This window comes from Mustela erminea, chromosome 11 (assembly GCF_009829155.1).
Source record: "Mustela erminea isolate mMusErm1 chromosome 11, mMusErm1.Pri, whole genome shotgun sequence".
In the NCBI taxonomy this organism is placed as follows: Eukaryota; Metazoa; Chordata; class Mammalia; order Carnivora; family Mustelidae; genus Mustela; species Mustela erminea.
In genome coordinates this window covers 67,154,284-67,180,793 of record NC_045624.1, presented here as the reverse complement: position 1 = coordinate 67,180,793, position 26,510 = coordinate 67,154,284, and positions in this window count along the sequence as shown.

Sequence of the window (26,510 nt, the reverse complement as noted above, 5' to 3'; positions counted from 1 at the left end):
TGATTGATGGTGTTGATGTTCTAAATAGGCCTAAGATGTGCCAAGTATAAGAGCCATAACAAAGTCCTTCAGATTTATACTGTAGATAGAAGGAGGAAGCAAGAAGGCATGTTCCCAGCACATGGCAATTCTAAGAATGGTGTCATGATTACAAGTAACCTTGCAGGGTTTGTCTGGTTTCTTTCGAAGTGAAACAAAAACTATTTGCTGGTCAGGAATGAATAGGGTCACATAAGGTCTGTCTGAACCTTACGATTACTAAAATGTTTCTCTGTAACTGGACACCTTCTAAAGCTAGGATAACATTGGAATCCATTGTAGGGATCAATACACTGATTTTTACTTTGCCTTTTGAGGCTTCTGAGAAAATAAGAACAGTTATTTGCTTTAAACAAAAAAAGAAAAAAAAAAAGAAAGTGATATCATGACATATATTGAAGCCATTAAATGCTTGAAGCAAAAAAACCTTAAAGAGTATTTAACCTAACCCTACTCTCGTACATTTAGGAAAATGAGATTTTTTTTTTTTAATTAAGGAGATTCACAAGATCTCTTGTTTATTTTTTTAAGGCATTTGTAAACAATCTTTAAAAGTAGATAATATATTTTAAAAAGCCAAAAACTTATATTTAAGCTTATCAAGAAGAGTGGTAATGATAGCACTTACTATTTTTCAATGAATATTAAATATAACTCATATGCATAGAAAGCTGTTTTACTGTTATTTCATGAGACTTTCATTAGTGAGAATTAATATCCTTATGTGTCTATAGCAATTATACTTGTGAACCTTCGAAGCACTTAGGAAGCAGCTCCCAGGAAACTAACCCCCACTCCTCATCTTCTTTATGAAATTAATTTTACTAAATTGATTCCACTGGATGTTTTAAGGAACAGCCCTGGAAAACTTGTTCCCAGGATTGATGTTAAGCATGTTGTTCAGGACAATTTGTGTGCATTCTTTAGGAAACTTCTTTCTAATCTCAGTATGCAAAATGGTTGTGCTTCTCTAAGTCAGTGTGCTTAAATTTATCATAGAGACCCGAGGCATGCAAAGCTGAGGCTATTTCTTTCTTTGCATTGGCTTTTAAAAAGGATGGAACCTAATTTGAAGCCCATTTTTCACAACAAAATAGGGCTTAGAAGTGAACGTTTTGTTTCTAGTTCATTCCTCGACCCATTAGCTGTCCTATCTTTTCTTTTCATTGAGAATTTCTCACAAAATTTTGTTATCTTGCCATATTGATGTTTGTGATCCTCATGTTTTTGGGAGCAAAAGAAGACATATTGATTAATTAATGTTTTGGTTCACTATGAAAACGGGTTTTACCCCATCAACTTGCAAAAACTTCATAAATGGGAAAGCTAATAAAATGCAAAGTTCATTGGACGGACATGGATGGTACTATGGCTTAATGTAACAGAGTACTTAAGATCAGAATTGTCAACTAATAAGGTAATACGAGGCTTATATTATCACTGTTAGAATTGTGTTTCCCAATTGAGAATGGTTTTACCAATCAGAGAAGCCAGTTAGCTTCTGTTACCTAACATTTATAATATTTATGATATAAATGGGTATGATTATATCTAGAAAACTGAAGTTGGTTAATACTGTACACAAGTGAAGAAAATCAAATCATGATGTTATTACATTTTTATGACTCATATCAACAATGCTTGCCATAACATTAGCAAAAATGTTTAGAGGGACCAGGTAAATTGCAATCATTTGTTATGAAATCAGAAATCAGCTGGTGGTATGGTATATTCGAGAAGGCATAGCTTTCTTTTGTTTTGTTTTCTTAAGATTTTATTTATTTGAGAGAGAGAGAACATGTGCATGCATGCACAAGTTGGGGAGGGACAGAGGGGTATGGAGAAAGAATCCCAAGCAGACTCCATACTGAGCATTGAGCCTGACATGGGGCTCAGTCCCCTGAGATCATGGCCTGAGCTGAAACAAAGAGCCGGCTGCCTAACCGACTGCAACTCCCAGGAGCCTCCAGAAAGGCATAGTTTTTAAAGCTACAGAATTGTCCAGTTTTGAAAAATATTCAGCAGACACATGTAGAATCTGATAATTTTCCAAGATCAGATGCTGATGTGTTTTATTTACTTTTTGCTAATATAATCATTCAGAAAATCTTTGAACTTACAAATCATGGGACATTCTATCAGGAAAAACCTCCATAGTTCTCAGGATGAAATACTCCTCTTCGCTTAAAGGAACAAAAGTGAACTTTTCCTCTCTATTGTAGTTTTGAAAACTATAATGTTACAGTACTCTCTTTGGTTTTATTTTCATTTTTGGCACATTGCTGTTTCTGTTATTATGATTGTTGTTGTAATTTAAAAGTGCTTTATATTTGCCCATTTAGCCTTCACTGCAGCTTTCCAAGGCTGGGAAATATCTAGTTTCTCATATCTAGTTAACAAATACAGAAACTAAGGTACACACTTGGATTCTTTTTCACCCATTATATAGCAAGAGTGGAGTATAGCCAAGAATAAAGTCTTGATCACATGACTAAGGACAGTTGGCTGCAAGCGTGGGCTCAGGTCTCCATGAAAGGTGTGGCCAATCATGGTTAATTAGACCAAGCAACATAAATACATAGGGATATGACCACAAAAGAATTCTGCCACAAGCTCTATTCTGAGTGAAGAAATTCTGAATCTCTAAATTATCTCTGGATGATTTTTAATACAGATAAAAGTGAAAATAAAGTCTCAAAAAAATCACTGCTGTCTTTTGCTAAGAGATCCTCCCACCAGCAAGATTGTGGATTTAGTCAAAGTGTGTCACAGGATGACCTGGAGTGTCACCCATTGATTCTTGAGCTTTTGCGCCTCTGCATAATAGAATTTTGACTTCTATAATCAGTTTGTCCTATTCACATATTCATTTGTAGCACTAGGCGACTGACATAGTTAAAAAGACAACAAAAGCACCCATTCCTAAGATCTGAATTCTCGTTTCCTCTGAATTCTGCTGATTTTCTTTCTCATGCCAGGGTCTTGTGATTTTTGGTGGGTTTGCTCAGTCATTGAAAATGCAGTTGCTCCAAGTTCCCTTGAAGCAGGGTTTATCTATTAATAGTATTCATAAGGATGTTTGCTTCTTCCTAACCTTTTCAGAAAAATTCTGTCCTGGTTACATAACAGGCTGGGAATGCCGACTCTGTTTGCTGCCCTAGGTTTGCTCCAAGCACTGCCATAACCATTTCCCTCTGAGTTCCCACTGTGCTAAATAAAAGAGGTTCTATTTCGTACCTGAGGGTGGGGGAGAGCGGGAGGGCCAGGGGGAGTGGTTTCTAAAAAAAAATTCCTCAAATACACATCATGATCTCACCCACTCCACCATCATTTTAAATCAACACTCTATCATGATACATCCTCTTTAACAATAGTAAATATGCAGGGACCAGCTATTAGAGAACTCATCAGTATTCCAAATTAGATTTTATTTTGTTTAAGGGTGAATCTTTCATTCAAGTCACTTGTCAGTGTTGATGGAGTGGTTTCCACTCTACTAAACATCTACCTGCTTTCATAGTTTCACTAAGGCACCTATGAAGTCCCCTAGTTCTTCCCTCAGGTGTCTTCCTCTGTTCCTGGCCTTTTATTTGTTTTCACTTCAGTTACAGTGAGTGTATGCTGTCTCCCTGAGCATTCTCCTCAGAGACTCTGTACTATTATTCCAAAGGGCCTAAACTTCTATTCTATCTGTCAAAATGGTTAATACATGAGTATTAACGTCCCGTTTTTTATATAGTAATTGAAAGGTTGCCTGCTGTGCACAAGACTCTGCTCTGCTAGCCTGGAACCCGACTGGACACAGCATTTGCCAGCCGCCTGCCGGGAGCGACAGTGCACTGAGATAGAAGGTGAACTCCGTCACCCAACAGGCGTTTGCCAGTGTCTGATTTCTGTGATTCAGGCATGTACCTTTTAAAGGCTCTTCATCCAACTGCAAATCTTCCCTTCACTCACCCACTTGTTTGGATTCAGAAGATAGCACTTGGCACAAAGAGACACATTCCCTAATAACGTTTTATTCTTTTCTGTCAGCCACCCTCTCTTTAATTCCCTGCATGTGGTGAGCTTACTCGAAGTCCCCTGACTATATATCCTGAGCCCATATCCTCGAATCTTTGTGTCCCTTTTTACCATTATCACTCCAGAGAGATTTTCTTTGTAATTTTGGTCAGCCCTACAGACTCGTCCTTTGTAATGGTGTGTATTAATATCCTTTCCTTTCTATAGCATCCTGTAGGGTTTTCAAAACCTTCTGATTTTTAGCTTTTCTTCTGTGATTTTCTTATGGCTCCATTTTGCGCTTGTTTAGAGACTTTCAATCTGATTGACACATCTGTCAAGATCAATTTTTTGACCCACTTTCTGCTCAGCTTCTAGGATTCGTTTCAGCAGTACACTGTGGTTTATTCATCCTTCTTGACTTTCCCTACCGTCTAGACTCCTGCAGATCATTAACGCTGCTTTCTCAGCACGGTTGTCACAACCATCACGGGGCTTGAGAACTCTTGCAAAGGTCTAAGATTTTTTGCATCTGTAACTTTTAACTGCCTTAATGACTTTACAAGGGTTTTTCTTCTCTGCAGTGAATAACTTCTCTCGTTCTTTACAGGAACACTCACTATCATAATGATTTCCATGCTGTTTAGTTCCCTCTTGTTTCTCAACCTTACTTTTGATTAGTTTGTATTAATATGTCAGTATGCTTGGCTTGTGTCCTACTCCTTGTGCCTCTAAGATTTCAAATCATCCCCATGGTGATGAGTTTGTATTTCTCCTTCCTCCAAATTGTAATTTTTGTCAACACAATGCCTATTTATCCGAAAGGTTTAGGCTTGAGCCATAAACCTAAATGATGAAGATATCCAATCCTAAATGTGTAACTTCTAATTTTGCTGATTTGATTGGAGAACTGCAGGAATTATTATTTCTGTCTTTGAGTCTTTAGAAGATAATTGTTTTCAAAGATCTTACATTTTACGACTCTCCTAAAGCTTAAGCTCATTGATGACTAATGAGAGTAATTGGAATCTCTCTTATTTAACATCTTTGTGTGTTTGTGTTTATAGGCTGTTATTATGTCTCATTTCCATTTTTTTTTATTTTCCAGAGAATGACTTGTACAAAGCCTTTATAATTTTTTTAATTGTTGTTCTCTGAGCTCTTTCCAGTTTACTTGTATTTTAAAAACCATGTTTGTACATTCTACCACATTTTCTATAGTTCCAAAGAAAAGTGCAGAAGAAATTTAGTGCTCACACTGACTCGATTACTCAATCTGCACTTAGTAAGTTGTCAGACCCCCTCACGTCTCCTGAGAATGTAGTGGTGGATCTGACATTCCAAGCGTTCCCTCTGACTTACCTGGTTCCCTTAAACAATTATCTCTTCCAACAGAGCATTGCTTTGCAAAGGAGTATAGGAACATCAGGGTATATACCCCTCCATACCCATTTGGTACTGAAGAATCCATACTACCCATTACAACTAGAAAATAACCAAGTTGCTTTTGTATTTAAAGTTTTAAACAAAAGATTTCTTAGTTGAATGGCCATGTGAATTGACATTCTCATATGAAGTGAACCTGGAAACATCTCTTCTATGAAACTCTGTTCAGTCAGTTCAGTCATGCTGCCTCTGCTATTAAAACCCTCTTGGGTTCTCAGAGAAATGGTCTGAAACAGAGAAATAGCTGTACCTATTTTACCAGTGTGCAAGAGAAATAAGTAAAATTGAATGAAAAAGTAGGGGATGTAAGAGAATAGGAATGATTAAAAAAGAAAGATAGCTAAAAATAGATATAGATTCCAACTAACAGTAGAGAGAAGTTAGGTAAAATGCAAATCCTCTTCTCAAAACTCCCTATCTTTAGGTTTATTTAAATATAAACCCTTAGGTTTTCCATGAAACCATGATAATTCTTTTTTCTAGCCAAGGAACACTTATAAAAGAAGCTACAAAAATTCTTTTCAAACAGTAGCAATCATAAAATTATTAGGAAGCACACTGATCTTTGATTTTCACCCAGAAAGGGACATACCCCACGTATACTTGTGGAGGACTTAACTTCCCATATTTGTATCTTGTTTTACCTTATTATGCAAGATTTAGAATTAATTTACTCCATCATTTTACTGGTTATCTTTATTTATAATGACATTGGATTTTAAATTTCCACTGATGCTGTAGATAGTGTTGAAGAGATTTTACACCAGCCCTCCCATTTGGATTAATAAAGGAATTGGCACAGATCTCTGAGTACCAATTTAGGATCATTTTAGATGGAGAAAGAATCATAATAACAGACAAACAACCATCCAATAGAACAGATATTTTGCCACTTCTTAAAACTGCCTGTAGAGGAGAGGAGCATTAGCCAGGGATGCCGTGGCAGCTACTAGGGTCCCATCCGCTCCAGTGGTCTAAGTCCTAGAGGATTTGATTTGTCTGTATTGATTTTCACAAAAGCTTTGATTTTGGTGAAAAAAGAAAGGTAGAGGTTTCTTTGGCGAAAGCAGTTCCCATCTCTGCCCCAAATCCTGTCCATGCTCCCACAGTGAGCTCTTTCACGGGACCAGATCAAACCCTGGCCTCTTTAAACCTCACAGTCTCTTCTAACTAAGGCCTTGAAACAAGTTTACAGGGACTAGGTTAGAGGTGTTTGAGAGACAGCACCTGGTGAGGCATTTGTCTGTATTCTTCCTGTTGAGAGCCTAACAGAGCACCACAGCAGGCATCCATCTTTGCCTTTCTCCTATCTCCTGGTACATTTCCTGCAATGGTAGGAACATCACATTCCAAAGACCAAGCCGGGGCCACTGTGTCCTCTCCTTACTTGGGAGTATTATTCCTGGGCTCCCAGGAGTTCCAAAGCTCTCCACACCAGTTCTCCAAGATCCTAGTGACCTGCCCCAATACCTAGGTTTGTTGAGAAGTTCACACAGGCATTCCCAGAGTGCTTTTGTACAAAAGAAAAGAGTACCAAACCTGAAGAGACTACTACAAAATGGGGCTTGCTCTTTAACTTAGGAGACAAAGCAAAGATTGAAGTACCTATTACATAGCACTCCACATGTTAAAGAATGCTGTCGTTTCACTGGTATCTGCTTTGTCTCCACAATTACCCTATGGCATAAGTAGGGGCAACGAGATTAATTTTTAGAACTTGTGAACCTAAAACTCAGAAGTATTAAGTGGCTTTCCAAGGTTAATTTCTCATAAACACAGACACAAAAATCCTCAAAAAAACATTAGCAAATAAAATCTATCGATATGTAAAAAGAATAATATAGTGTGAACAAGTAGATTTTAAACTGGGACTGTAAGGCTGAAGTTTTAATACTTGAAAATTAATCAGTGTGATCTGTATTAATAATACAAAGAAGGAAAACCACATGATCATATCAATTGACGCAGAAAAGGCATTTGACAAAAATACCACCATTGATTCCTGATAAAATATTTCAGCAAATAGGAAATAGAAGGGAATTTCCACAACCCAATAAAGAACATGAAAGAACCTACAGCTAATATCATATTTAATGGTAGAAGACTGAATACTTTCCCCTTAAGATGAGGAACAAAGCAAGGCTATCAATTATCACTACTCAGACTGCCTTGTAGTAAGGCAAGAAAAAGAAACAAAAGACATATACATTATAAAGGAAGAAATAAAATTGCTTTTATTCTAAAATGATGTGATTATATATATAGGAAATTCCAAAGATCCAAAAAATAGAACATGTCCTAAAACTAATTAGTAACTTTAGCAAGATGGCAAGATACAACATAAACAAAGCAAAAGTCAGTACATTCTATGTAGTAGCAATGATCAACTGGAAACTAAAACTTTAATATATGTAATTTATATATGTAAATTAAATACATGCAAACTTAATTTATTTTAACTCCAAGAAAATACTTAGGTATAAACCTAAAACATGACAGAGTCTGTATGCTGACAATTACAAAAAACTGATGAAAGAAACCAAAGCAGATCTAAAGAAATATAAAAACAATGTTCATGGATTAGAAGAATAAATACACTAATAATGTCAAATCTCTCCCAAATTAATCTAGAGATTTAATGGAATTCATAATTGCAGCATGACTTTTTTTTTTTTAAGATATAGAAAAGCTTATTTTAAAACTTACCTGGGAAGACAAAGAACCTAGAATAGGTAAATCAATTTTGAAAAAGATGAATAAATTGAGGGAATCATATTAACTAATTTTATGACTCACTATATGGCTCTAATCATTAAGACAGTGTAGTATTGATGAAGAGAGAAATCAAACACATAAAATCAGTGCAATAGAATAGAGAACACAGACCTAGATCTCACACCAAAAAATGGCTAGATGATTTTTAACATGTTTGCAAGGGCAATTTAATAGAGAAAGGATCATATGTCTAACAAATGTTGTTGGGTCAACTGTGTATCCATCTGCTCAAAAATGAACATCCTGGGGTGCCTAGGTGGCTCAGTCATTAAGTGTCTACCTTCAGCTCAGGTATGATCCCAGAGTCCTAGGATAGAGCCCCACATTGGGCTCCCTGCCTGGCAGGAAGCCTGCTTCTCCCTCTCCCACTTCTCTTTCTTATGTTCCCTCTCTGGCTGTCTTTCTCTGTCAAATTAATAAAATCTATTTAAAAAAATAAAAAATAACATTCTTCCCTCCAGATAACCAGATTTCTTCCTGATGCCATCAGACTCTTTGCTGAAATGTCATCTTCTGTGTGGGACCTACCCTGACCACTCTATTTAAAATGACATCTCTCCCAGCATCCCCTCTCTCCTATTTATAGCTCAATATTTCTCCACAGCACTTATTATCTTCTAAAATACAGTATTATTTATTAGGTACTACACTTATTTTCTGTCACCCTCAACACACACATGGATGTGAGGTCTGTGAAGGCAGAACTTTTGCCTGTTTTGCTCTCTAATGCATCTTCACTGACTGTCACATAGAAGATTCTCAATAAACATTTATGGAGTGAAGAAAGTGAAGGAGGAAGGGAAAAAGGGATGGAAGGAGAGAAAAAGTTAACTCGTCATTAGCTAGGTGAGGAGAAGAGGAGGGTAAGGAGGCATCATAAGATGAGCTACTGACTCTGCAAAGGCCAGTAAACTAGAGCAGTGTGAATGATCAGAAGCCAAAAGCACAGGTTGAGGCCAGAACAGGCACTTAAAGATCACTCAGCCCAAGTACAGAGAACGAATTGGGTGAGGGCAGTAAGCTAGTTAGGAGGCTAACTGTAGGCTAGTAACTAGTTCTTTAAGTGGAAGTGATGATGGCCTGAACTAAGACTGTGGCAAAATTGATAGCACAAGGGGGCACATGTTGGGATCAGTAGTAAAATCAGTAGGACTTCTATTAAATGTGAGAAGGGCGAGATATGAAGGATACCTTTGCCCCGCCCATCCACCAAATTCTTCTTGTACCTCTGGGAAGGAGAGCACAGATGAATGGCCTCCATGGAAGAGGATGAGCCCAATAGCAAATTACATGTAATGTCATGAACACACCACTCTTTCATCTCAGTGCCTTTAACCATTTGGGGTTGTTATGTCCAGAATAACCATCTTACCCATCTTGCTAATTCCCACTTCTTTAAGTTTTGACACAAAATGCTGACTCAGCTTATAAATATTATGAAGAAGAACTTGGTGTAATTGTCAGAAAAGGCAAGATGTAGGAACTGATAATGCAGTTATTGGACAATTTATGGAGATGGGGATTGATCCCACTTAAAAAGCAGACATTTTCCTTATCAGCAGGCTATTTCTGTCCCAGAAATATTATAATGTAAGTGGCCCTCAAGGCTCATACTGTTATAATGAGTTTACACAAGACTCACTAGGGTTATAAAAATAAAAATATTAGCTTTGTACTGTCAATGCCAAATGTAAATACAGTAATTCTATGTGTTCTCTTGAACACATAGAAACTTGACCTTCAAGTTTTTCAAGTTTTTCAAGTTTTTCAACTCACTTTTGCCTTGTCATCAAAAGGACAGAATGATCTCTCAGTGCTATTCCAGCTCCAAAAACCTGGAATTTCCCTTTTCTTTCTCCATGAAGCAGTCAGAGCAGGCATTGTACATATATTACAGATGGAAACCAAGGCTCAAAGAGGAGACTTCCCTTTGAACAAACCTGAACAAGAACTGATCTATTCTCACCCTGATACCTGCACCAGTGAGCCTCCCATCATCCAACTATTGCAACATTAAAAACAATCATGTTTTTAAAACCAAAAGGATAACTTGATTTTAATGAGCTTTTGAATTTTGCCACAAAAGAACAACAAAATTTTTCTTCTGCAACTAAAATAAACTTAAATTTCAGTCTTGAGGATTTGGGGGGAGGGTATTTCAAAATAGAAAAAAGCGTTGACCCAAATTTAACTACTGTGAGAATTTGGACCTTTTTTTTCTTTTAAGAAATAAGAAAACAAATTAGGTGTTTATGTAGATATTTATGTTAAGGGAATCACTAAAAGATGTTTTTAAAGATTTTATTTATTTATTTGACACACAAAGAGAGAAATCACAAGTAGACAGAGAGGCAGGTGGGGGCGGGGGGTAGTAGGCTCCCTGTTGAGCAGAGAGCCTGATGTGGGGCTCGATCCCAGGACCCTGAGATCATGACCTGAGCCGAAGGCAGAGGCTTAACCCACTGAGCCACCCAGGATTTTTAAAGTATTAAAATATTAAAAGATGTTATAAAGTATTATTATTGGTTCTGAAAGTGCCATTATTTTTTAAATGTATAAGTTGCATAGATTATATTTTTAAAACTTAAATTTGATTGTAAAAATGTTTCATATTAAAAAGCAATATTATGACAGAAACCAAACCATGAACCCAGAAAGCTCTGAGAACTCTATGTAAGCAAATACCTAAAACTCTACATTTAGACATATCATATTAAAGTGCAGAGAATTAAAGACAGAGAGAATCTTGAAGCAAGCCAAAGGGGAGAAACACCTTTTTTTTTTTTTTAAAGATTTTATTTATTTATTTGACAGACAGAGATCACAAGTAGGCAGAGAGGCAGGCAGAGAGAGAGAGGAGGAAGCAGGCTCCCTGCTGAGCAGAGAGCCTGATGCGGGGCTTGATCCCAGGACCCTAGGATCATGACCTGAGCCGAAGGCAGAGGCTTTAACCCACTGAGACACCCAGGTGCCCCAGAAACACCTTTTTTATAGAGCAACAAGGATAAGATTTTACTTCAGAATACCCTTCAGAAATCATGCAAGCAAGAAAGAACACCACCACCAACCTAGCATTTTGTACCCAGTGAAATTATCCTTCAAAATGAAGGAAAAATAAAGACTTTTGTAGACAAACAAAAATTAAAGGAATAGATCTGCCTGGCAGGAAACATTAAAAAATAGTCCTCAGAGAGAAGCAAAATGATGTAAATAAAAGACTCAGATCTCTATAAAGAAAGAATATTACAGAAGGAATAAATGGAGAGGCTTCTCCATTCCCTTCTCTGAGTTCCTGGAGCCATGCCTGGCACTTGGATCCCCCTACCCATGCTGAATAATACACAAACAAAATGGGCAGTTAGCTGGAAAAGAGAGCAGAAACAGCTTGCCCTCTTGACCCACAGCTGCAACCTCTGCATTTATTTTTTTTTAAGATTTATTTATTTATTTATTTTAAGAGAGACAGAGAGAGTATGTGCGAGCAAGAAGAGGGGCAGAGGGAGAGGGAGAGAGAGAATTCTCAAGCAACTCCCCACTGAGTGGGGAGCCATACATAGGGCTTGATTCCACGACCCCAAGATCATGAACTGAGCAGAAACCCAAAAGCCACCCAAAACACCCTGCAACCTCTGCATTTAAAGATAGAGAATGGACATAGCAAGCTCTCCGGCTCATGGAAGATAGGAATCTACTGCAAAGAAACTGAGCAAAGCTGTAAATAAGAAATGAAAATATGATTAAAGCTATCTTCCTCTCAATTTTATAGGTGCAGATAATGTACATTGTTATGTCTTATGCAGTGGAAGATTTTCATATAATTTCATGATGCCAGTTAAGTTGTGGCATTATTTTGAGACAAATCATTCAGAATTTAAAGAAAATAAATAGAATATTTTAAGTATACACTTATAAGCTCTTTAAAAGTCAAGAATTATTAAAATCTTCAAACTAAGAATGAAAAGGCCATTGACTTACTGTATAGGTTTTAAATTCTAATAAGGTAAATGTCTGTTGCTATAACCCACATAAACAAAAAGCCCTTTGGGATCCTTCCCTTTTATTTTATAAAGAGGAAAGTTTCTTGAGACTGGAAAACGAGGAAACCATTGTGTTTCATCCCTAACTGTAACAGATCCATTTCTTGCTATGACCTCACAAAAAGCCATTTTTATGGAATTCCAAAAACTTATACAAGTCTCTGACTTGGCCTACAGTTTGGGGTCCATCTAGCTCAGGAAGGTTGTTTTTGATGACTATAGAACATTGGCTACAGTTAGATTTTTTCCTCTTTGGTTTTTTGTCAGTTATTATTATTTTTTCTCTGCTCTTTTTTTTCGTCCCTTTTTTTTCTTTTTTCTTTTTTATTAAACTACTGAGGTATGATTGACATACAAAAAGTGTTTAACTTGAGGGGTGCCTGGGTGGCTTAGTCATTAAGCGTCTGCCTTCAGCTCAGGTCATGATCCCAGAGTTTTGGGATCAAGCCCCGCATCGGGCTCCCTGCTCAGCAGGAAGCCTGCTTCTCCCTCTCCCACTCCTGCTTGTGTTCCCTCTCTCGCTGTGTCTCTCTCTGTCAAGTAAATAAATAAATTTTTTTAAAAAAAAGTGTTCAGTGTATACAGTGTGTATATCTTTAGAAAAAACTAAGTAGAGCTTAATTAATCATATCTATATACTTATGGTTCAGTACAGAGCTAATAATATGATAGGATAAATATACCTTTTCTACAGAGTTCAATGTAATGTCTACTGTGATCCCACAATTCAGTCAGAATGTATTTCTCATTTTTGTACTCTTCCAATTACTTTTACTATATTCCCAAGGTCTCAACCCTAACTTCTGTTCTATTTGTCTTATTTCTTAGAGATCTCTACTCCACTCTTCCCAGCCCGCACTCCCAACCCCCCAGCCATTAGTCCCAATTTGCTTTTAGGTCTACTACACAGCTATCATTCTAGAATAAAAATGTCACTGCTTTCATAGATTAAATTAATTATTCTGAAAACTTTTTAATCAGTTATTGCTACAAAAATGCTGTGTAGCCATATTGCTGCATAACGAGCCCCCAAAATCTTAGTGGCAATAATGAACATTGACTGTTTTCATTCTGCTTCAGTCTATGAGTTGAACTCAAGACTTCTCCATGAGTCTTTCTTCTGGTGCCAGCAGCTTTGTGGGGGATGCTCTTCTCATCGGAGATGGCAGGAGAGAGAGAGAGGCCAAATAAGCATGTTTAAAGCCTCTGCTAATATTGCATCCACTAATGTTCTGTTAGCCAAAACAAATCACATAGCCAACCCCAACATCAAAATAGTAGGGAAATGTATTCCACCTTCTCTAGTGAGAGACAAGCATTCATTTGGCAAAGGTGTAAATGCTTATGTTGATGATAGGAAAGATGTGAAAAATGGGAAGCAATCATCCAGTCCACCATAAAAACCCATGCCTTATTCATCACTCCTTTGTTTTGGTAAAGAATATCCTCTAGTAACTTCCTAAGAAAGGGTGTATAGTAGGTAAACTTTGTGAATGAGACATGTCTGAAAATGCCTTTATTCTGCCCTCATACCTAATGGATAAAAAAAAATCTCAAGAGCCTTGCTCCATTATCTTCCATTACCTAGTGGTGATGAAAAGCTTCCTGCCAGGCTGCTGCTTGTTATTTTGTTTTACCCCCTTTCTATCTCTCTCCATATACTCTTTATCCCCAATGTTCTAAAATACTTCGATGAGACAGACAGAGGCAATTTTTCCTTTATTGTGCCAAGCTCTGGGCCTTCTCCAACTAACAGACTTTTTATGTCTTTCTGTTTTGTTGCATGACTCATTTCTGACCTCCTTTGTGTCTACTGTTTCTAAGTATGGAGACTTATACCCCTCCAGGTGTGATGTAGTAGAGGCTGCTGCTTTCTCCAGTTTGCTTTATCAGTTTTCTGCATTCCATAAATTTCTTGAATTCCCTTGTCCACTGATGTTCTTTGTCCTACTCCCTTCATGTTGTAGAGTTGTAATACTTAAAACTTTTTTGGAGGGGGGCTATGATGTTATTGGTGGCTCAGGAGGAGGAGGTAATGGTGTACCTGGGTCAGTCATTATGTTGATTCATCAGTCTCAATGTTTTACTTTGCTGAATACTTTTTTGCATTTAAAGATAGACTATTTAAAATATTTGTAAAATGTCTGGCTCTACCAGAGAGTATAACATTTCTAAGGCTATTTAAATAACCTGGCCATGTTAGCATCCAGATTTTCAAAGGTAATAAGTTTGAGTGTGATTATTTACTATACAGAAGAATTTGAAACATTACCAAAGACAACCAGTTTCTCTAAGTTAGCACTATGCAATAGAATTTTTTGCAGTAACAGAAATGTTCTCTGTCTGCGCTGTCCAGTATAGTGGCCACCAGCCACATGTGGCTGTTGGAACACTTAAAATGTGCCTGATGCTACTGAGGAACTGAATTTTCAATTTTATTTAATTTTCATTAACTTAAATAGCTACAAGTGGTTAGCAGCTACTATATTGGTAATGTGGCATGGATCTAAAATTTCACTAAGTTCATGAAATTAAAAAAATATTTTTAGGCATATGTCACTGATGTAAAGAAAAGGACTCCTGAAAGGGATAGACATGAGAAATCTAAGAAGATGTATAGGTTGTATAAAGTCATGTTTATGATTCATACCACAAAATATATTCATTCACTCAGTAAATACTTTACGGGCACATACCATGTGGAAAGCACTCTGTCATGTGCTAGGATTACAAAGATGCAGACCCACAATGCACCTGCCCCTAAAGATCTTTCAGTCCACTAAGGAATCAGACATGCAAACCAACCAATAAATACAATCAGAGCATTGCTTTTCCTGCCTATGCTGGGAGTTGAAAAGAGAGTGTCCAATTATCCAGGACATGCAGCTAAATACTGCCATTGGTAGTAGCACTTGGATTTTGACTCAGAGCTGAGTAAGACTTTCCCAAGGGATTAATGGGTAGGAAACTTCAGGCAGAGAAAGAAGGTTCCAGAAAGGCAAGCCTCTTGTTACTGCTAGAATCATTCTAGAGTGCAATTGTAACAATATTAGGAGATGAGTCTGGCTAGTTAGGCAGGAGTAGCAGATTACTGCAATGTGAGAAGAACTATCCTATGCAATCACTCAATTAACATATATTTTTTGATGTTCTCCTAAATCTGTTTTCACTCGAATCATTGGCTTTATGAACTGCTTTTGAGTAGCTGGTAAAAAAAATTTAAAAAAAAAAAAGTGAGTTTTAACCCAACATCAACTGAAATGAGTACAAATCCCTAATCAGAGGACTCTCAAAAAACACATTTAAAATAATGATGGAGGGGTGCCTGGGTGGCTCAGTGCCTTCGGCTTAGGTCATGATCTTAGGGTCCTGGGATCAAGACCCATATCCAGCTCTCTGCTTAGTGGGGAGCCTGCTTCCCCTTCTCTCTCTGCCTGCCTCTCTGCCTACTTGTGATCTCTCTCTGTGTCAAATAAATAAAATCTTTAAATGAATAATATAATATAATATAATATAATATAATATAATATAATATAATGATGGATATCATACTACAGACTCTTGCAGCTCCAGAAAATACAGAATTCAACTCCAACATGCTGCCTATTCCAGTTGCCCTTGCACTTTCCAGTAAATCATAAATGTGCTTGTGCTAATTATTTATGGACATCCACATCTAATCCTCATACCTGCTTTTCAAATTTTTGATTTTGGCTTATTTACATCAAAACTGTTTAAGGCTGCAGAAATTTGGGCACTTGGATAATTAGTCCCTCTAAACAGTTTTTTCTCCCCGAAAATTTGAGATCATACCAGCCACACACTAATAACACTAAGAAATGATAATTTTTGGAATGAGTTTTCTATGGAGAGGCAAGGAATACAGTTGAGATCTAATCTCAACTCTAAGAAGAAATCTAAGAAAAGAAATCGGCCCAAGATTTCTTCCCCCCCCCTTTATTTTTTTTAAGATTTATTTATTAATTTTAGAGAAAGAGCATGAATGGGGGCTAGGGGCAGAGGGAGAGGGTGAGAGAGAATTCCAAGCAGAGTTTCTGCTGAGCACAGAGTCCAATGTGGGGCTCCCTCACAGGACCCTGAGATCATGACCTGAGCGGAAAACAAAAGTTAGTCGCTCAACTGACTGAGCCACACAAACGCCCCTGGCACAAGATTTCAGTATGCTTTAAATTTCTCTTAACCAAGACATATCAATGCACAAAATATTATTTCCTGGTCTTTTAAACATACACACATATGCACACACAGGAGGAAAAATACCCACTAAAATACTCTCAATTAGAGTCAGTGGAAATAAAATCCTCGGTTAACACAGTGAGTTTTAAAAAAATAATAAAAAGTACTTACCAAGGAGTCATGACCCCATCTTATTGTTGAGTTCAGTTTTTCCATTCTAAATCCCTATTTTCTGTTTATAACTTACTCCAAAATGTTCCTTTTGACCTTTGGGTCTGATATTTCTCTTGCCTCGTCTCAATCCAAAAGCGAATTTATTTGCAATTTGAACTAAATCTCTTCAGTTATTTCAGTTACTTGAGTTTGAAGAAAATACCTGCTTTGTGCTTTCAGAAATCGTTCAGGTTTTTTTCCATGTTCAAATAGCTTAAAAATGACTTTGTTTTGAAGCTGTAGGATTGGCATGGCTATACTGAAGATCCAATTCAAAAGGAGTTGGTTACAAAATTTAGATTAAAGAACCAGAAATGATGAGGCTCCGTAGCATGTAATTACGTGGAGGCACATGCACCCCTCCCCCACCAGCCATCCTATGCAAGCAAACTTGTGACAAGTCACAAGGTGAGTAAGAGTAACTCAAAGAAAGATCAAAACTGACCTCAGGAGAATCAATTTAAAGGACATGTCCAACTTTTAAAATTTTGAAATAATAAAACAGCCCCAGTTCCCAAGCCCATTAAGGATATATAAATATGCAAGGAACATCCATGTGACTTTAGCTAGAACTTGGAGAATATAATGCAAAATATAGTACTGGGACTTGAAGCCTTTGGATTCTAGCTCAGCTTTTCTTCTGAATTTTATTTATGATTCCAGCTTGAGCCTCTAATCTCTCTTCATCATACTCTCTACAAAATGAAAGATGATTTGATATGTAAGTGCACTGGAAAGAATGAATTCTGCCATCCGTGCTTTTCAAGGGCATTTATTTAAATAAGTAACTTGGTTTCACACCTACTTAAAGCCAAGCTCAATGTAAGTGCTGTGGATATGGAGATGATTAAGACAAAGATCCTCTCTCAGGAAATTCCTAATATGGAAGAAACTGATGAAGTATGATTGTATAGAATATGTGTAAACAGAGGTTATTTTTAATAAAGGCAGACAATAACTTGGCTGTATTACTTTTAACAAAAAGAAAGATAAACAAGCAAATAGAGACTAAGCAAAAGATAGAGACCTAGACATAAATTTCTACACTCCTAAATTTTTCATAATGGAAAATTTTAAAAAATTCTACATAGTTACATCAACCCCTCTTCACCCCCAGTCCAGTCCAAGCTCTCCAAGTAAACGTCTGAGCTAAAGAAAATCAATGTGCTGCCTAAACAAATGCACTTTTAGAGCAAGTCCCTTAATTGTTCATTCATCTCCTTTCCAAACAGATTTTCACCTTTGAGCCACTTGTACTCAGAAACTATGGAGCACTCAAAAAAAGGTCATTTTAACAGACAATTATAGTAAAAACTTAAAGTAAAAAATTAGCTGTTCCCTCTGCCTGAACGTAAACTCACTGTCCTCCAGACTTCATTGCCCTGCACTTACAATACCTGCCTCTCCTAGAACGACTTCCTGCTTTTTCTAGTTTCTAAATTACAATTTTTTTTTCACATTTTGGAAATCATCATGCATCTGCAAAAAGACGTTTCTTTTTGCCTAGATATGTCATTAAATTAATAGTTGATCTTGTGCTGATATGCTGATTTGGTAAATATTTTTTTAACACCCGCTATATCTTTGTCAGGCTCTATGCTAGGCACTTGGGCCATATCTTACAGTCTTTGAAGATATATATCCCATGACAATTTCAGAATTTATCAAACACTAGGCAAATTCAAAGCAGTGAGAGAATTTAGCTGGTGAAATCTGGATTCAAAATCTCTGACTTCTTGATTTGGATTTCTTTATATGCATATTAAAGTGACTTTTAAAAAAAACTTACAATAATGGCATTCTAATAAAGTGAGGTTTTGGAGCTGAGATGCAGTGAATGCATTATAGTGTGTGCTATGGTGATGTGGAGTGGCTATCCACACAGATGGTTTTGATTTTCATTTCCTGCGAAGCTGAATCAACATGTTGTGGCTAATGTCTATGTAATTTAATGTATTGAATAAAATGTACCATTGCTCTCTACTGGGGGATAAAAGATTTTACTTAACTGTGGTGTCCTTATGCTCTAAAACCACAACAGACATATTTAACAATCCTTAGTTATTAAAAATCAACCTAAGAAACTCTTTGCTTTTTCTTAGAAAAAAAAAGTTTTTGTGTGATCAATTCATTTGTGTTTTTTGTATCACAGGAGAAGAAGGACAAATGTTAACAGAATTTTTTCACATAGACCAATGAGTTTGCAGATAAAATTCTGTTAGGGTGCCAGTATCCTAAGATGTCCGCAAATTGACTGGAAGGATATATGGTAAGAATTAACAAGCTAAGTCATCGGTTCCAACTGAGATAAACTCTCCCCAAGGTTCCAGGACAGAGTAGACTTAAAGCCCCCCCCTTCCTGTGCCCCTTATCCATCTTCCTTCTAGGTAACTAGAGCTCTTATCTAATTCTCTGATTGTCTGAAGCCCCTCACTGCAGCACCTTACATGATACCATTGTCCTTTGGTTCAGTATGCTCATTTATTAAAAGGAATACAGTTATCCGCACCCCACCAACCTCACAAGATTTTTTGTGGGGAATCAGATTAGGTAACTTCTGTGAAAACACTCATGAAATTGTTAAGTGCAGTTCAAATGTACATCGTGCTTTAAATGGTATTATTTTTAAAATTTTAATTCCAGTATAGTTAACGTACAGTTTTATATTAGTTTCAGGTATACAGTATAGTGATTCAGCAGGTCTATGCACTTACACGCATTATAACTACTCTTAATCCCCTTCACCTGTTTCACCCATCCTCCACCCACCTCCCCTCTGGTGACTTTCCATTTTTTCTCTATACTTAAGAGTCCATTTCTTCATTTGCCTCTTTCTTCTTTGTTCATTTGTTTTGTTTCTTAAATTCCACATACAAGTGAAATTTGTCTTCTTCTGCTTGATTTATTTCACTTAGCATTATACTCTCTAGATCCATCTATGTTGTTGCATTTGAAGAGTATAATTGTTTCCTTTGCTAAGGAGAAGCTTTTTATTTTTGATGTAGTCCCATTAGTTCATTTTCCCTTTTGTTTCCCTTACCTCAGGAAATGAATCTAGAAAAATGTTGCTATAGCCAATGTCAGAGAAATTACTGCCTGTGCTCTTTTCTAGGATTTTTTTTTTTTTTATGGTTTCTGGTCTCACATTTAGGTTCTTAATCCATTTTGAGTTTATTTTTGTGTGTGGTATGAAAAAGTGGTCTAGTTTCATTCTTTCTGTGTAGCTGCCCAGTTTTCCCAGCACCAAATGGTATTACTTTTATCATTATTACTCAGCATTTAGAACATTCTGCTCCAAAATTACCTGCCTTCCCTTCCATCCAAACTGCCATTCCTATGAATTAGGTCAGTAATACAATTATCTGACCTTACAAAAATGTGTGAATGAATGATAATTTTTAAAAGGGCATCAGAACTGATAAAATATATGGAGAAAAGTGATTTTCGTGTATTAGTTCACTGGCCATTTTGCCACCATTATACAATGGTTAACAACCACTAAGAGAATTTTTATTTTGCCCACTCTGTTTCTTCCCCAGATCTCCTAGAGAAGTATCTTCTCTTGGGATTTTGTGATTCAGAATTGGGAGAAAAAGGCTGGAGAGAAGAGAGGGTCTTCGTCTATGGCTGAAGACAGAGTTTAAGGAGAGTCAAGTAACTCAAAGTAGGTGTTAGAGAAAAGGGGGTTTAAGAAGTGTTGCTAAAGTCTGTGTGTCCTCTTCAAGGAGCTTATCAAATGTAAGTAAAGAATTAGATTTTTTTTACATTTCTGGTCTCAGATTGCTATACTGCCTGATAAAACTGGACCACACGGGTCACAGCTTCATACCAACATTTATTTAACACTAAACTAATGCCAGATAATATATTTAATCACTCTTCACGCATTATCCTATTTAATATTTACTCTAATCCTTTAAGACATACTATTGCACCCTCTTTCATACAAAAGGAAAACAAAAGGCTTAAAGAGGTGACGTAACCTGCCACAGAAACACAGCTAGTATGTTGCAAAGCCAGGACTTGAATTTCAGAGACTGACCTCTTAATCATTCACTGAACAATTTCATGCAAACCAGTCCCCCTGTTGATAAATTGTACAGCAGAAAGGACTTTGATCAGCTGTGATGAGGGAATAGGAGAGTGAAGAAGTGGAGCCTTTAGTTTCCCTTCTGTAATCAAATTGGCTCCTTGGGTTCAAAAAAGCAGAGTCACAACAGCCCCCAGTATCTGTAAGGTTAGTGACAACTTTGCTTTTTATGGCTAAAGCACCTGAATAATGGAGCACCCAATGGTGCATACAAATAGCTTTTGAAATAACATTCAAAAGGAATACAAAGAACCAACACCTACATTCTCTACAAACAAAAAAGGGAAGCTGCCTACGTGAAATTAGTTTACCTGATTATGCTTAAAGCTGGGGCATTCCCAGTTACAGATATCTTTGTGACTGGTAAATTAATTCATGAGTTATCCCAAACTTAGACATTATGATCAGATACAGCCAGATCTAGATGTCTGCTTTAACAACAATGGAAAAGATTTCCTTTTAAAGGAAATTTATGTTCAAAGAAATTAGTACACAGAATGATGTCATGGGTAAAGTATAAACAAAATTACCAGATACTTATCTGATTTATGTACTATATAGTCTGCTAGTAGGCTTAAATCAATTCTATTGTCTTTGGATTCCTAATAGTATCTAGTATGCTGGCTTACCTACATAGGTGACGATTGAATTAAAGAATGAACATGAGCAGCTAACAGATTACAATACATAGGTTTCTTCAGTAGAATGTGATCCTTAGGTAACCATTAATACCTCCTTGCAGGGACAACTAAATTATTCCAGGACCCTGTGGCTAGGCTCAGGGTGGCAATGGTGACACTGGGCCTCTTTTGTATCATTCTTGAGTTTCACAGGTGCCTTTACATAGTAAGATATTATTTGCTAATAGCATATTAATAAACAGCTTCTTAAACACCCTCTGAATTTCTGGAAGCCCGTTTTCTATTGCTCAAAGCTCTCTGTCTTAACTTCTGTTTTTTTCTCCTATTGTACTGAGTTCCCATGCACATCTTACTCACTAATTTATGCTCACTAGCTTTGCGTGTAAGAGCTGAGGCTTTGTATTTAGAGAGAACTTATGCACATCCTTCTTACTGAATATCTGTGTAGCCTAAGACAAATTAAACATGTCCTTTTAAGCAACAGTTTTCTCATCTGTAAAATGGAAATAATAACAGATATTCATCTTTTCATAGCCTGTCTCATCTTTGCTCATCGTCTATGGATTATGCCTCCATGATACCAAGTTTTCCTGCCTGCAAATGCATTATTCCTTCACTATAACTGTCATGTTAAACACTCCCTTAATTGGAACACTCAAGACCACTGTTAAATTTAAGTACTGCATGGTCAGTTAGCATTAAGTAGGCTGGGCTCTTATTGATTTCAAATTAGTTCAGAAGAAAAGTGGCCATGAGGCATGTCCAGTTATATTTTAACCAGGATAGGATGAAAGGGAGGAGAAAGATGAAAGTACAAACCCTGGTCATTGTGAGAAGGATAGTACCAGGAATTAGATCTCACTGGGAGGCTCAGTGACCTAAGAGAGAGGGGATGCCACATGACAAAAGAAGGAGGAGATGACAGACTAACCTATTTTTTCCTACAAGTTTCACCTAAAGCTATTCTGGCACAGTGACAACAACAACAGTAATAGTAACAGGGATAGCTGGCATTTATTGAGCAATTATTGTATGGCCGACAAGTACATATAAGTGTTCCATAAGAGTTTAAATTTCAAAGATTCTATCCTTTTGTCATAAATACATAGTCATATTTCTCAGATCATATATTCTAATTTAAAATTCTGAAAATGTGGTCATTATAAGGTTATGATAAGTCAAGGGTATAAGCCTCCTATGCTTCCACAAGCAGATTTCACAAGCAGGGTATACCAACATACTACAACTGGGGACAACAACACATGAACACCTAGATTGTAATAAAAGAAAAGTCAGCTTTGTTCTGTTTCCCCCTAAATGACAGACTAGGTGTTCTTAGAAAACAAGTTAATATGTTGAATAAAATATTTAAAATGTTTAAAATCCATAGCAAAGCTGTTAAGAAGTAAGGGGTTTCTTCAGAGTCCAGAAACAAGAAAACAAAGAAAACACACTGGAGGCCATTTTTGTTGTACAGTTAAATCTGAGGCTTCCTGGATGACAGCTGAGCATCCTAACCAGTGTGAGGATCCTGTCAGCCCTGAGGGTGATCAGCTGGACCCGGGGCAGCCAGAACTCCCAGCAAGCTAATCACATCCAGGAGAATACAGCCTTTTCCAGAGCTCCAAGGAGGACTCCTCAGGCTCAGTGAGAGGTGGCCTCACAGTCCTTGCAGGAAATGGGCCCAATAAATGTCATTCTGCCCTCAGCACTGCCTAGACTCACTGAGTACAGCCCAAAATGAGCTCTACAACCTGACATCCATTCTGTTAGCCAACTGCAGACAGACCACTGCAGACAGCAGTTCAAACTGTTGGAGCTGTTGGAAGTCAGAATCCTGGTGCCCAAGGAGCATGGCACACAAAGATGCAGCTTCTTGAGTGTAAGGAAGCCAGGAATCCAAGGTAGGTCTCCTAGAAGACAAAACTCCGTAAAGTGCATCTCCATTCACAGAGGGTGTTTTAGTTTCCCAGGGCTTCCATAAATTATCACAGGGACGGCTGGGTGGCTCAGTTGGTTGGGCAGCCAACTCTTGGTTTCTCCTCAGGCTGTGGTCTCAGGGTGGTGAGATTGAGACCCACATTTGGCTCCATACTCAGTGTGGAGTCTACTTGTCCCTCTCCCCTGTCTTCTGCCCCAGACACACCTGCACTCTCTAACTCTCTCATTAAAATAGGTAAATAAATGAAATCTTTTTTAAAAATTACCACAAACTAGATGGCTTAAAACAACAGAAATTTATTCTCTCATAGTTCTGGAGCCTAGAAGTCTGAAATCAAAGTGTTGGCAGGGTCATGTTCCCTCAGAAGCCTCTAGGGAAGAGTCCTTCTTTGCCTCTTCTTGGCTTCTGGTGACTCCTGGCAATCCTTAGCATGCTTTGGCTTGTAGCTGCATCACTCTGATCTCTGTGTCTGTAACCGCATGACTTTCTTTGTGTGTCTGCTTGTCTCTCTGTATCCTCTCTTCTCATCAGGACACCAGTTATTGGTTTTACTAAAGCCCAATAATCCAGGATGTCATCTTAGCTAATTGCATCTACAAAGATCCTGTTTCCAAAAAAGTTCACATAATGAGATCCCTGATGGGCACGGTGGATTTTGAGGGGGACACTTTTTCAACTCTTTTCAGAGGATATTTCTGTATGTCTGTGGCTGATGTGTCTTTTAACAATACATCACTAGTATCCTTTCAGAGTGACAGCTATGATAATACCTGAACAATCTACAAATTAGGGAAAAGCTCAGCTAAGTTAGAAATCCCTCTGTAACTGCCACAAAATAACAAGAACTCCAATATTACATTTGTTAATGAAAGAAAATGATAGGTAACAGATCCTTAAAATAACATTGTTGTAAAAATGGTTAGAAAGCCTCTATTGCCAAATGTATGATGAAGTTTTTTGTTGATGATGATTATCAAGAATTTTAAGAGATTGTCGTTGAAAAGTCTCGACTAGGAATTGCATATAGGCATCTCAGGCAGAAAGGAAATCTGACTAAGCAATTCAGAAATATCTGGTTTAGGTATTTCTATGTAATATCTTAATGTAGTATTAATATGCAATTTAACAACTCAGATATCCATCAACAGGAGAATGACTATAAAAATTGAAGTCAAACAGTTAAACCCTGTATAACAATAAAAATATATGAAACTCAGCTATATTCAACAACATGAATTAATCTCAAAACCACAATGTTAAGCAAGAAAAAAAAGCTAGTCATGGGAGCATACATATTTATAGGATTCAGCCTACATAGAGTTCAGAAGCTCACAAAATTAAGTGATTTCTTATTTAAGGATACATACATATGTGGTAGAACTGTAAGGAAAAGCAAGGAAATTAATGACATGATATTCAGGTTAGTGATTGCCTCTGAAAGGCAAGAGATGGTAGGATTGAGAAAGAACTCAAGACATAAGAAAATTCAAAGATATTGTTCTAATTCTCAAGCAGGGTAAACATACATTGCTGTTCATTTTGTGATTTTTTACTATACATTTATATTATATACACTCTTCTGTATTCATTTCAGAATTTAAGAATCAATCTAAGGAAGACGTGTATCCTGTAAGAACTTTGTGTCTTTTTTTCACACCCTCTATATCTGATTCAATATAGATATTGTCCTGATGTTATTTATAAATTTCATCTTCAATGTGAGAATAAAGGTTTTATGTAAGTAGAAGTAGGATCATGAGAGTTTAATAATGCCATGACTCTGGGATATAGGGAAGTCACACTAAATCAAGTTACCATCTCTTTGAGACACTGGGCAGTGACTGTCAAGTAGAAATAGGACAAGGACATCAATGGAGGGGTGGAACTTCAGAGAAATTAACCAAAGGTATCTTGCACCACTTCCTGTTATTCACAGCACAAATCCAGAACTTCTCGAGCTTCGCCCTATCAATTGCCCAAGGTGCCCATTGTTGGAAGAGGTGGGGCAGGACAGCCAAAGACAGAGAAAGGCCAGTTTGAAGGGAAACAATCCATAGCACCTTTAAAAATAATTCTACTCACAACTTACAAGTAATAGATAAGTAAGTCCTGGAGATCCAAGTATAGTGTAGTGAAAATAGGCAACAATATTGTATTATCATCATCAAACTTAAGGAGAGACTAGATTGTAATTATTCCCTCCACAGAAAAAGAAATAATGGTTGGGGGGGGGGGTGGCACCTGGGTGGCTCAGTTGGTTGGGTGTCTAACTCTGGTTTCTGCTCATGTTGTGATCTCAGGGTTGTAGGACTGAGCCTCATGTCAGACTCCATGCTTGGAGTGTGCTTGAGATTCTTTCCCCCTCTTTCTCCTTCCCCTTCTGTTATTCCCCCCATATGCTGATATATTTCAATTAAGGGTGCCTGGATGGCTCAGTCGATTAAGTGTCTGACTCTTGATTTTGGTTCAGGTCATGATCTCAGGGTCCTGGGATTGAGCCCCGGGTCTGGCTCTCTCCTCAGTGGGAGTCTGCTCAAGGGTTCTTTCTCTCCTTTTCCCCCTGCTCCTCCTCCTGATTTCTAGCTCTCTCTAAAATAAATAAAATAAATCTTAAAACAATTTTTTAAAATGTATCTCAATTAAAAGAAGAAAAGAAAACTCTGGTCATACTAAATAAAACTCTGCACAGAGACTCAATATCAAAGGAATCCTGGCCCCTGGGAAAGCTTCCATCTGTTGTTCCTTCACTTGGTCTCAGGCTTCATTATGGGATGAGGGAAGCAGATAGGGGAGCATTAAAAAATAAAATAAAGCTATATCTCAAAATCGATTCATGTTGTCCAAAAAAGAAAAAGTGAAGATGCAACTGAAAACTTCTATCTCCCTGCAACAATGCTATTACCAGAAACTCATCCCCAACCAATCTCTATAGCCCTATTATACACATTTCTTAATTTCATCCAACTGGTAGAATTCATGATAGTGACATGAAAAAAAAATCTGGCACCAGGATAAAAATGTATACTTTCAAAACTTATTTAAAATCAAACTTTCTCATAGCTTGGTTTCTATTCATTTCAACTTAATTTCTTTCAGGACCTGGGCCAGCAATCACACTAATTTGCATG